The following is a 10443-nucleotide window of genomic DNA, read 5'->3' on the forward strand; positions in this document are numbered from 1 at the left end:
ATCCTGAAAGAGTTGATCACAAATCAAAAATTCGACATGATAGCAAGTTTACCCATTACACAAGGGTTCCAAAACACCAAGTTTCATCAAAAATGGACAATCCTAAGGTCATTTTCGAAGCAATTTTCAAAACAGCTGAGAAACCGTCTCATTTTTCGTCAAATGCTCAATACTTGACGATAATGCAAAAAGAATACATGGTTATGTTCCTAATATTGCCAATTATCCATTTATAATATCAATTTTATCAAGCAAATATATTTGAGGCAAACCCCCCAATTTTTCGACATTAAAGGAGGAGGAAACCCTAATTTTCGGCCCTAATTCAATCAAAAACGCAAATTTAAAGCAAGGATAAGATGCATACCTCGATTAGTCATGATTTATGGCACGAATTGATCAATTTTTGATGGATTTTGGTTGGAATTTGAGAGAATTTGAGAAGGTTTTGTGTTTTGTATAAATGAAATAAAACACACGGTTTATCTTGTTTTTACTCGGACAAGGACAAGCTTAGGAAATGACGCAGCACTAGCTGCACTCCTTCCAAATAACGCAGCTCTTGCTGTGCCTATTCCCCAGCACGTCTTCAGCTCAAATTCAAAAATTCGTTATAAGTTAGTTATTTGTGGGCCCAAGTTTGGTGCGCCTCTTCTCCAACATCCTATATATCATACTTGGTTCTTTAGGGTGTTCTTTTATTCCAGACCCGTTTTATTTTTTTAAACGGACTGCCAAGCCATTTTGTTTCCTAGCAAGGACTCCTTTGAAGCCGTCACGGGCTCGTCAATTATTTTAGCAGAATTTCATTAGCAACAACCGAGCGGATTTCCAGCGGTGCTTATGACGCACCACTACCAGTCAAGCCTCTTTAGTTTCCTCAATGGTGTTTAAGACACATCTTTATCAATACATTTATTATTTCCGCGAGAGTTCATGACAGCCGATGCACTTCTCGAGAGATGGAGTTTGTTTGAAAGCAGATGCAAGCAGATTTCCCAGGAATGATTCAATCCAGACAGAGTCATCCTTATTTCCCCAGCGCAGCAACATTTTAGTGTAACACCCCCATATACCAAGGAGCCTTAATAAGACCTTCCCTAGCATATAATGGCGTTACCATCTCGGTTACCCGAGGAAAGTAATGATCAAAAGTCGATAAAAGAACATTGATAATTATTACAGGTGATCTAACCAAACTACCAAAACAGAAGATACAACTCGACATCCTTATGTGAACTATCATTGACGTAACTTGCGAAAGACCCATCCCGCCAAGTATCCAGCTATCATCCAAGACATCACCTGCTAAGACTGACTGTTCAGCATAAGGGATCACGGCAGATACAACAGAACAAACAAGAGTCAAAACCACAAAAGGTCAGTAACTGAGGCAACACATCAACAACCACAGACACTTGTAGATACCTCATTTCTGCACCTCTCGCAAACCACCCGGTGATGATTGGGCCGCATGTTTGGTACACAGAACGATTTGTGACAGTTCGTAAGTTTATCATCAAGTGATCACTAAAACACTTGTGTCTCCCTCATAGTCGCCATCTACGCGCCGATACGGTCGTTTTGGCAGTAATTAGAGTACATTTGGAGTCCGGGCAAAAAATCGTCTTTATTTTCTAATAACCGTTTAAAATGCCGAGTCAGAATGTTCTGGAATATTCCGGATATTTCTATTCCATATATTTTCCAATCTTTTGATCTTTGGTAACATATATCCCAAGATTATCATATAAAATATTAAGGAAATAAGATTAATCCGCTATTCCATAATAGAAACACGGAAATCTTTCTTCCGCAGGAGGAAACCACTGAGGAAAAGACGCAGCAGGTGCTGCGCCTCTTCCAAGAGACGCAGTGTTTGCTGCGCCTCTTCCTCAGTCCTTTTCTCCGTATTTTTCGTATATTTTCGAGATTCACTTCCCAAGTTTCTCCGAAAACCCTAATTTCCTCCGTGTGATTAGTATAAATAGAGACCTTCGGTCTCACATATTTCTCACGCGAGTGTCCGCCCTTCTCTTCTCCCTTTGCATTCTAGACCACGCTCTTACTTTTTGGTGTCTACGTGCTTGAACTTTCGACCATGTAAGCTCGAATCTTTCTGAGTACCAGCCTCGTTTTGCATGACCGACCAATTTGACCAACTCCACAATCAATCAACTTAATCAATCTGTTTAATTCCTCTTAGAGGGCACTTTCGTCGTACATTCGAGTCGAGCATCATTAAACGTTAACTTAGTTCATCTCGTTTCGTCAAACATGTAAGTTTGAGGGTGTAAATCCTTCTTTTTATTATTATTCTTTATTATTGTGATCACAATTGTAAGATTTATGTCGAAAACACACTTAAAACCAATGTGTAAACCTTGTTTTTAAACCCTTTTTTACGGATTATCAGGAGACAAACGTCGAGAAAGGACGCAGCAACTGCTGCCCCTCTTTGAAGGGACGCAGCACCTGCTGCGCCTCTTCGTAAGGCTGCCGCAGTTCCTGCTTCCTTTCTACTTCCTCCGTCTTTTGATAATTCGATTGTTTTGTTTCGTTTTCAATTGTTAATTGTTCACTAACATAATAATTTGAGTATAAATTTTAGCATGTAATCATTAATCATTAATATTTAATTCATCTTTCGAATCCCGACTTAAATCCCTTATAATCCATATTTGCGGGTTTTCGTCATTTAAATCAATTCGGGTTTTAGAGATTCGATTCATCCATATTGAGTCTCTGGAATTCATCATTGACATATTTGCATCTGTTGTTTATCATCACCATCATTAATTCGTCATTAATAACTTCTTTAACCTAATTAATCTAATTAATTCATTATTAATACCTCATTAATCTTGTAAATAATTCGTTCTAATTAGTTTTTATCCATGTTTTATCGTTTTTATGACCTCAATCATATGTAAATAATCTGTTAATCACTTTCATCTGAGTCAAATAATATAATCAAGCATTAAAATCACCAACGAACATTAACGATTTGCAATTCCGGTTTCACAGCCAGAACTGAGCTCAGGAACAGACGCAGCGACTGCTGCGCCTCTTCCAAGGGACGCAGCTCTGCTGCGCCTGTTCCTGGTTCAGTTCTGCCTCTGAACTTCCGTTGTTGCTTTGACTTAGTTTATTAAGTTTACGTATTTAATATACTATTAATCGTATTATCACCTAATTTCTGTTTGTTTTTTCATTTATTCTTTCTTTTCTAAAATTATCCGTTTTAAATGTATTTTCGACATAAATCAATTAATCCAATGTAATTATTGTAATTTTCTTTATTTTATTTTTTTATTGTATTTCTTTTATTTTATTGCTTGTATGCTCTCATATGTAATCGATCTTAGATTTCTACTTCGACATTATTGCATGTTAAATTACGTGTTCACCGACTTAGTTAATTCTCACATGCTAGGATTAATCTAATGAATGTTGCATTGCATGCATATAATCGACAACATATCGAGTATAGACAATTTCCCTAATCATTAGTAGAGGTCGCTATCGAGGCGTGCGGGATTAGGTGTTCGCTCAAAAGAGCTTACTAATACGTACCCTCACCCCTTACTCCAGATCTCTGTGAACATCCGTATTTATTGGCATCCACGAGAGTCATTTTAGACATAGAATGCTAAGGGTAACGAGTTCTTGGTGTTCATGTCACTACTTTGTCTCTTGGCATGGCACGAGGTATTCGAACGTTTTCCAATTTTCCACAATAAATTGGTGGCGACTCCACAAATGCAACAAAAGAAAAGCTTGCTTCGCTTTTCGCTCCCGTGGGCCCGCGTCCACAGTTTGGCGACTCCACTGGGGATAATACACTTACGTGTAGCTAAGGGTGAAACTTGAACAAGGTTAGGGAATAGTTTGTACAAGACAGTTGTCGATTTTCATAACTCGGTCTTCCTAGATCGTTTTAATCGGCCTTCCTAGGCCCAACCCAACCCATTCGACCAATCGTCCCGTCTAGACGGTCCAAATTCTTATTTGGGCCTAAGGATGGATAGCGATTGACGTCAACCATACCGTGGTGCATACTCCTGTTTATATTAAGGCCTTTCACTACTCGAGGAAATGGACTAGGAATCGGCCTTACTCTTGTTTAGTACGAGCCTCTCCACAGACCCTGGGTTTGAATGTTCGGTATGGCAACCCACCTTTAAGCCAAAACCCTTTTAAATGCACTTAGCATCCCGTTATAATGCCTGTATAAATGCTTGTACCATGTGTGACCACCATTTCTAAACAAAACCATGACGATTTATGAAAAAAATCAATATTTCTTTCAAAATGTATAGGCCTAATATTAGCGCAAAACCAATCAAAACTCTGTCCAATTGTCAAGTCAAAATTCGGGCCTCAAAACCCATTTCAAAACCTCACCTCGAGTCCACTCCTACAACTACACTACAGTTGACTAGGACCAACATTTTCGAACTTTGTCATTTTTTCAAACAGCTCACTTGACACTAGTGGCACACTCGCACTTCACAAGTCAAACCTTTTCTTTGAGTAAGTGTGCTAGAATGGTCGATCGTGTTTTTATTCTTCGTCGATCTCTTATCCAGCTTTCAAGATGCCTGGAACTAGTCACGCAAGTGTCAATGGACAAACCCCGAATGGTAATGATCTAATCCTAGCCGCGCTCGCTCGTCTCCAAACTAGCCAAGACCAAGTGAATAATCGCCTCAACACGATCGAGGGCCGAATTGTTGCTGTAGAAACTAGGTTGCCTCCTTCAGAAAATGAAATACTTTATGATTTTGTGAATGACTTCACGCGTGAAGATCCACCACCTTTTGTGGGAGCACAGGAGGTCAACCTTCCCATAGATCCGACTGCAGCTGAGAAGCGACTCCAATACTTGGAGGAACAGCTGATGTTTCTCAAAGGGGATGATATCTATAGGGAAAACAATCACAAGTATGAGGCTGTAAGCTCCAAATTGCCAACCAACTTCAACATGACGGATATCCCGAAATTCAAGGGACATGAAAACCCTTTGAACCATATCCATGCTTTCAAGGATTACATGTCTATCAAAGGCATTAAACCCGAGATGTTCCTAAGGATATTTCCTTCATCTCTCGACACCATTCCTAAACAATGGTTTTATTCTCTAGAGCATAAGAAGATTGCCACTTGGGATGATGCCGCGATTGAGTTCGCTAAGCAATATGCGGATAATGCCGAAATCCAAGTCAACTTGCGCACTTTAGAGGTTCTTACCCAAAATGACAAAGAAGGTTTCATCGACTTCCTAAGTAGGTGGAGGAAGACTAGTACCCAACTTGTTGAACGTCCAGATGAAGCTACCCTCGTGGAGAAATTCGTGGACAATCTAAAACCCATCTATGCAAGTCATTTGAGGTACCAAAACATTAAGACCTTCAAAGAATTAACTGTACTAGGAACAAGGATCGAGGATGACATCCGTAAAGGGCTCTTGTCCAAAACGGTAGGCCATGGATACCAAGGCTCAACAAGTCGTTCTTACAGCTCTACTAGCAAGGCTGATGAAGTTAACCTTCTCGAGCCATCTAAGAAAAGTACCCCATCACGAAAATTCACAAATATTGGGGATACATACTCTAATGCTCTAAAGAGACTGATGAAACAGGGTAAGCTTCAAGCCATAGGCCCTACACCTGAACCAGAAAAGAAATCCAAGTTCTGGGACGAGAATTCGTATTGCGAATATCATACGGGCAAGGGACATAATACAAAAAAGTGCTACAAGCTAAAGAATGTGCTTCAAGACATGATTGAAGACGGTCACCTACCAATACCGCCTGGAGGCAAGCCTAACAATACTCAGAATACTCTTGGAGTTCTGATGATTAAAAGTGAAGAATCTACCTTAGATTGTTCACACCTCATTTCTCTAGTCGAAGATGAGATTTATGCCATAGAAGAAGAAAGGAACTATTCTACCATTTCCCCTACCATCACCGACTTTATAGCATGGGCAAAGAGTGTGAATAGGCAAGTCTCAGAATTAGAAATTGTAGTGGCAACCCTACGTGATCCACGTGAAACACCCAAAGAACGTGCGCCACTAAGTTTCTCTTAAAATGCTACAATGCAAGAAGTAGTAGCCGTGGTTGATGAACTAGTCGACCAAATTATCCAATTGGAGGCCGAGATCATGAGGATGAAAGAACTTGCTACCATCAATGGAGTGTGGGCCGACGATGATGAAGATGAGTATCTCACTGAACAGTACTTAGTCAAAGTCAGTGAGGAAATAGTCCAAAATAGTGAGGACCAAGATGTGGACCACCTTACTCGCTCAGGACGTCCATACCAAAACACTTCTCAAAATGGTCCCATAGCAAATGGTCCAACCAACGTTGTCACATCAAATTATAACGAAGATACCTCTACTGACCATCTTTTAAAGCAACTACAGAAGACAAAGGCTGATCTTTCAGTCTGGCAACTAGTTGCAAGCTCATTCCCACATCACCAGGCTTTAGTGCAAGCCTTGGCCTAACTCACTGTGGCACATAATTCCATAGCCGATGACGTAGTCAACTTGGTCTTCCAAGAATCACCTAAGCTAAGTAACCCTGTTACTTTCTCGGATGAAGATTTACCACCTTTTGGCGCTAATCACAACTGGGCTCTTTACATCACTGTCATTTGTTTGAAGAAGAATGTGCCAATTACTTTGGTAGATGATGGCTCAGCAGTCAACATTATACCTTTGAAAACGACATACAAACTGGGCATGAAAGAATAAGATTGGACCCCTACCAACCAAGGTGTTCGCGTATATGATGGTACACGACGAAAAGTGGTAGGACTTGTTAACCTGACCATTACCACAGGGCCGATCGAACGAAAAGTCAACTTCCAAAGAGTAGACGTTGAAGCATCCTTCAACATACTTTTGGGAAGACCTTGGATTCACGCTTCCAAAGTGGTAACATCCACCCTCCACCAGAAGATCCAAGATCCCACTAGATGGTAAAGTGGTGACAATCACCTCATCACCCATTAAGGCGGTAATAGAAAAGAGATCAAGTAACCAAGCACTCGCGGATCAAGTACATGAACTTGGGGGCTTCCATAGCATATACGTCATAGAAAGCGAGTTGGCACCTTTATACTTCAATCCCTACTCCAATTTGGTGGTCAACCACATACTCAAATCCCAGGGATACTTCCCAGGAATGCCTTTGAATCCAATCCGAAGGAACACCTTTGCACCCTACAAAGAAGGCAAATCACAAAAGATACCACTTGGATTAGGGTACAAACCCACTAAAGAGGAAGCTCTCGAGATGCTCACCCAAGTTCAAAACCGTAAGAACGTAGGAATCCAAATGCAACCCTATCTCCCTACCCTAAATGGATACTTCGTTAGGGAAGGAAGTCAAGAACTCTTTCATGGATTTCCTGAACCTTGGCACTATCTCGAAAGGAAGTTAGCCGGAATCGAGATCTTTCACGATTGCTACTTCATTCCTCCAGGAACGGTTCCTACCGTCAAAACTCGTCAAGAACCTTGCTTAGATGGACAAGCTGCTAGCCTACTATTTTAGAGCCGCGCAGGATGAGATCATTACCATGATACTTCAAGACGATCATTTCAACCCTACCGCATTGATCACAGAAACCAACTCAAATCAGCAGAAAGGATGGAGAAAGTCGATCAAGTGGACGAAAAATCAAGGAAGACTCTTCAAGCTCACCACTGGAGAAGGAGAGATGTTCAAAGGAGAACCAGAAGACGATGAGTTCGAGTCAGAGTCAGAGTCGGAGTCTAGAGAAGTCCCTAGAGAGTCTCCTCCTGTCGTCACTCCCACTCCCCTTATTTCTCCTAGCTTAGTATCAAATAGTAACAGTAGTTCGGGAAATATCCCAACAGCTGTCCCTTTACCGCCACTGACTACAGAACATATGGCTTCTTTGTTTCAACTTTTCTCAAATTTTAATATGAATAAATCAGGTTCTACTTATTCTTTGTGTTATTCTGAATGCAATTTTATTTACGATTATAATAAGGATGACCCAGACCTAGACTCAATCGAAATACCTCCCTACATAACCAAAGAAATACTACATATCGACATATTGGTGGATAACACAACAGATCATACGCTACTATCCTTCATGGATGGATACGCAGGATATAACCAGATCAAGATGGCCATAGAAGGTATGCATAAGACCGCCTTCGTCACTCAATGGGGCACCTATTGCTACACGGTTATGCCATTTGGGCTAATCAATGTCGGAGCTACATATCAACGAACCGCAACTACGCTCTTAAATGACATGATGCATAAAGAAGTCGAGTTATACGTAGACGATATGATTGTCAAATCGAAGGATAGAGAGGGACACATTGCGAACCTTCGCAAATTCTTCTCAAGGCTACGAAAGTACAACATGAGACTCAACCCTCAGAAATGTGCATTCGGGGTAACATCTGGTAAACTCCTAGGATACGTTGTTAGCCAACGAGGAATAGAAATAGACCCTTCCAAGATCAAAGCTCTAATCGAAATGCCGCAACCTCAAACAGAGAAATAAGTTAGGGGATTCTTAGTTAAGGTGCAATACATAAGTCGATTCATATCGAAACTCACCATGATTTGTGAACCTATCATCAAAAAGCTAAAGAAAACAGATCACACTATGTGGGATGATGACTGTCAAAAAGCATTCGACCGAATCAAGGAGATACTAGCCAAGCCACCAGTGCTCATGCCACCTTAACGGGATCAACTTCTTGGTTTATATCTCACGGTAACTGAAATAGCCATTGGCGCCATGCTAGCCCAAACCGTAGAAAAATAAGAAAGAGCTATCTACTACCTTAGTAAGAAGTTCTTGGAGTACGAGTGCAAATACACACCACTCGAGAAGACATTCCTCGCTCTTGTGTGGGCAACGAAGAATCTACGCCATTACATGCTTAGCAACTCCGTCCAAAATGGATCCTGTCAAATTCCTTTTCGAGAAACCCGTTCTCAATGGACGCCTAGCGAGATGGACCTTGATGCTCTCAGAGTTCGATCTCAAGTATGTACCCCTGAAAGTTATAAAAGGGCGCGCCGTTGCCGAATTCTTCGCAGAAAATCCCATCAATGATGCACAGACAATAGACACCTGGTCATTTCCGGACGAGGATATACTCCAAACTGATGTAGACTCCTGGGACCTTTACTTTGATGGGGCATCGAACTTGAGAGAATTTGGAGTAGGAGTGTTTCTCATTTCTCCTGAAGGCGAGCATCCACCAATATCTGTCAAACTCGACTTCGTGGTGACAAATAACGCGGCAGAATATGAAGCTTGCCTCATCGGATTACAGGCAGCAGTAGGTTTAGGCATCAAGAATCTTCGCGTACATGGAGATTCATCCTTGATCATCAACCAAATTACGGGATCTTTGAAAATTCGAAGCGAAATCCTAGCACCTTATCAAGCCAGAATAGACCAAGTTGCCCAATTGTTCGATCAAGTAACCTACCTACACTTACCACGAGAAGAGAATCAATTTGCAGATGCTCTTGCAAAACTTGTATATTTGATTAACATGCCAGATAATATGGTAGAAATGCCTTTATGCATCGAACGATGGTCAGAACCGGCTTACGTGCACCAAATTACAGAGGAAGAAGAAATTACAGAGGAACCTTGGTTCCAAGCAATCCTGAACTTCAAGCTCAATGGCACCTATCCACTTGATATGGACTGTTTGAAATCTATATCTCATTACTTAACATATTCATACATATTTCAAATTAATTTAGTCATAAAATTAAATGATGATCTTATGCATGCAAAAAATAAAAGAATAAGAAAGAAATCATCATCTTACATTGAAGATTTCGGATTATTGGGCACAAGTAAGAAGGAGATAAAAGCCTATTATTTTACATAAATCATCATCAAAAATTCATAAATCATGCATAGAGACTTCATAATAGCCTATTATTTTACACACATCTTGTAAAATTGCATGTGACAACATACTAAATTTATATGACAAGATTCGAAATTTATCTCATATTAACCTATTTTTCATTTAAATTCGATTTTTATCATGAAAAATCCATATTCCGAGCATAAAAGCTCCAAAAATTCTGAAACTTTACAGGTCATCTAAAAATGATATATGTGAAAACATATCCAAAAACCACTGGAAAATTCGAAGTTTAGCTAATTTTAGTCCGAGAATGACATTTTTATCCTAAAATCACATTTTTAATGCCATTATTATATAAAATGAACAATAAAAATCCATAAATTAACCAAAATATCCTAAATACATTTTAGGACCAGAAACTTTAACATGCAAAATTTATTTCGTGATATATCATAATAACACAAATTTACAAGTTTTATATGTTAATCGTGTAACTCGGAAAAACTATAACCGATTTGCATGCAAACAACCAA

Source organism: Silene latifolia, chromosome 1 (assembly GCF_048544455.1).
Source record: "Silene latifolia isolate original U9 population chromosome 1, ASM4854445v1, whole genome shotgun sequence".
Taxonomy (NCBI): domain Eukaryota; kingdom Viridiplantae; phylum Streptophyta; class Magnoliopsida; order Caryophyllales; family Caryophyllaceae; genus Silene; species Silene latifolia.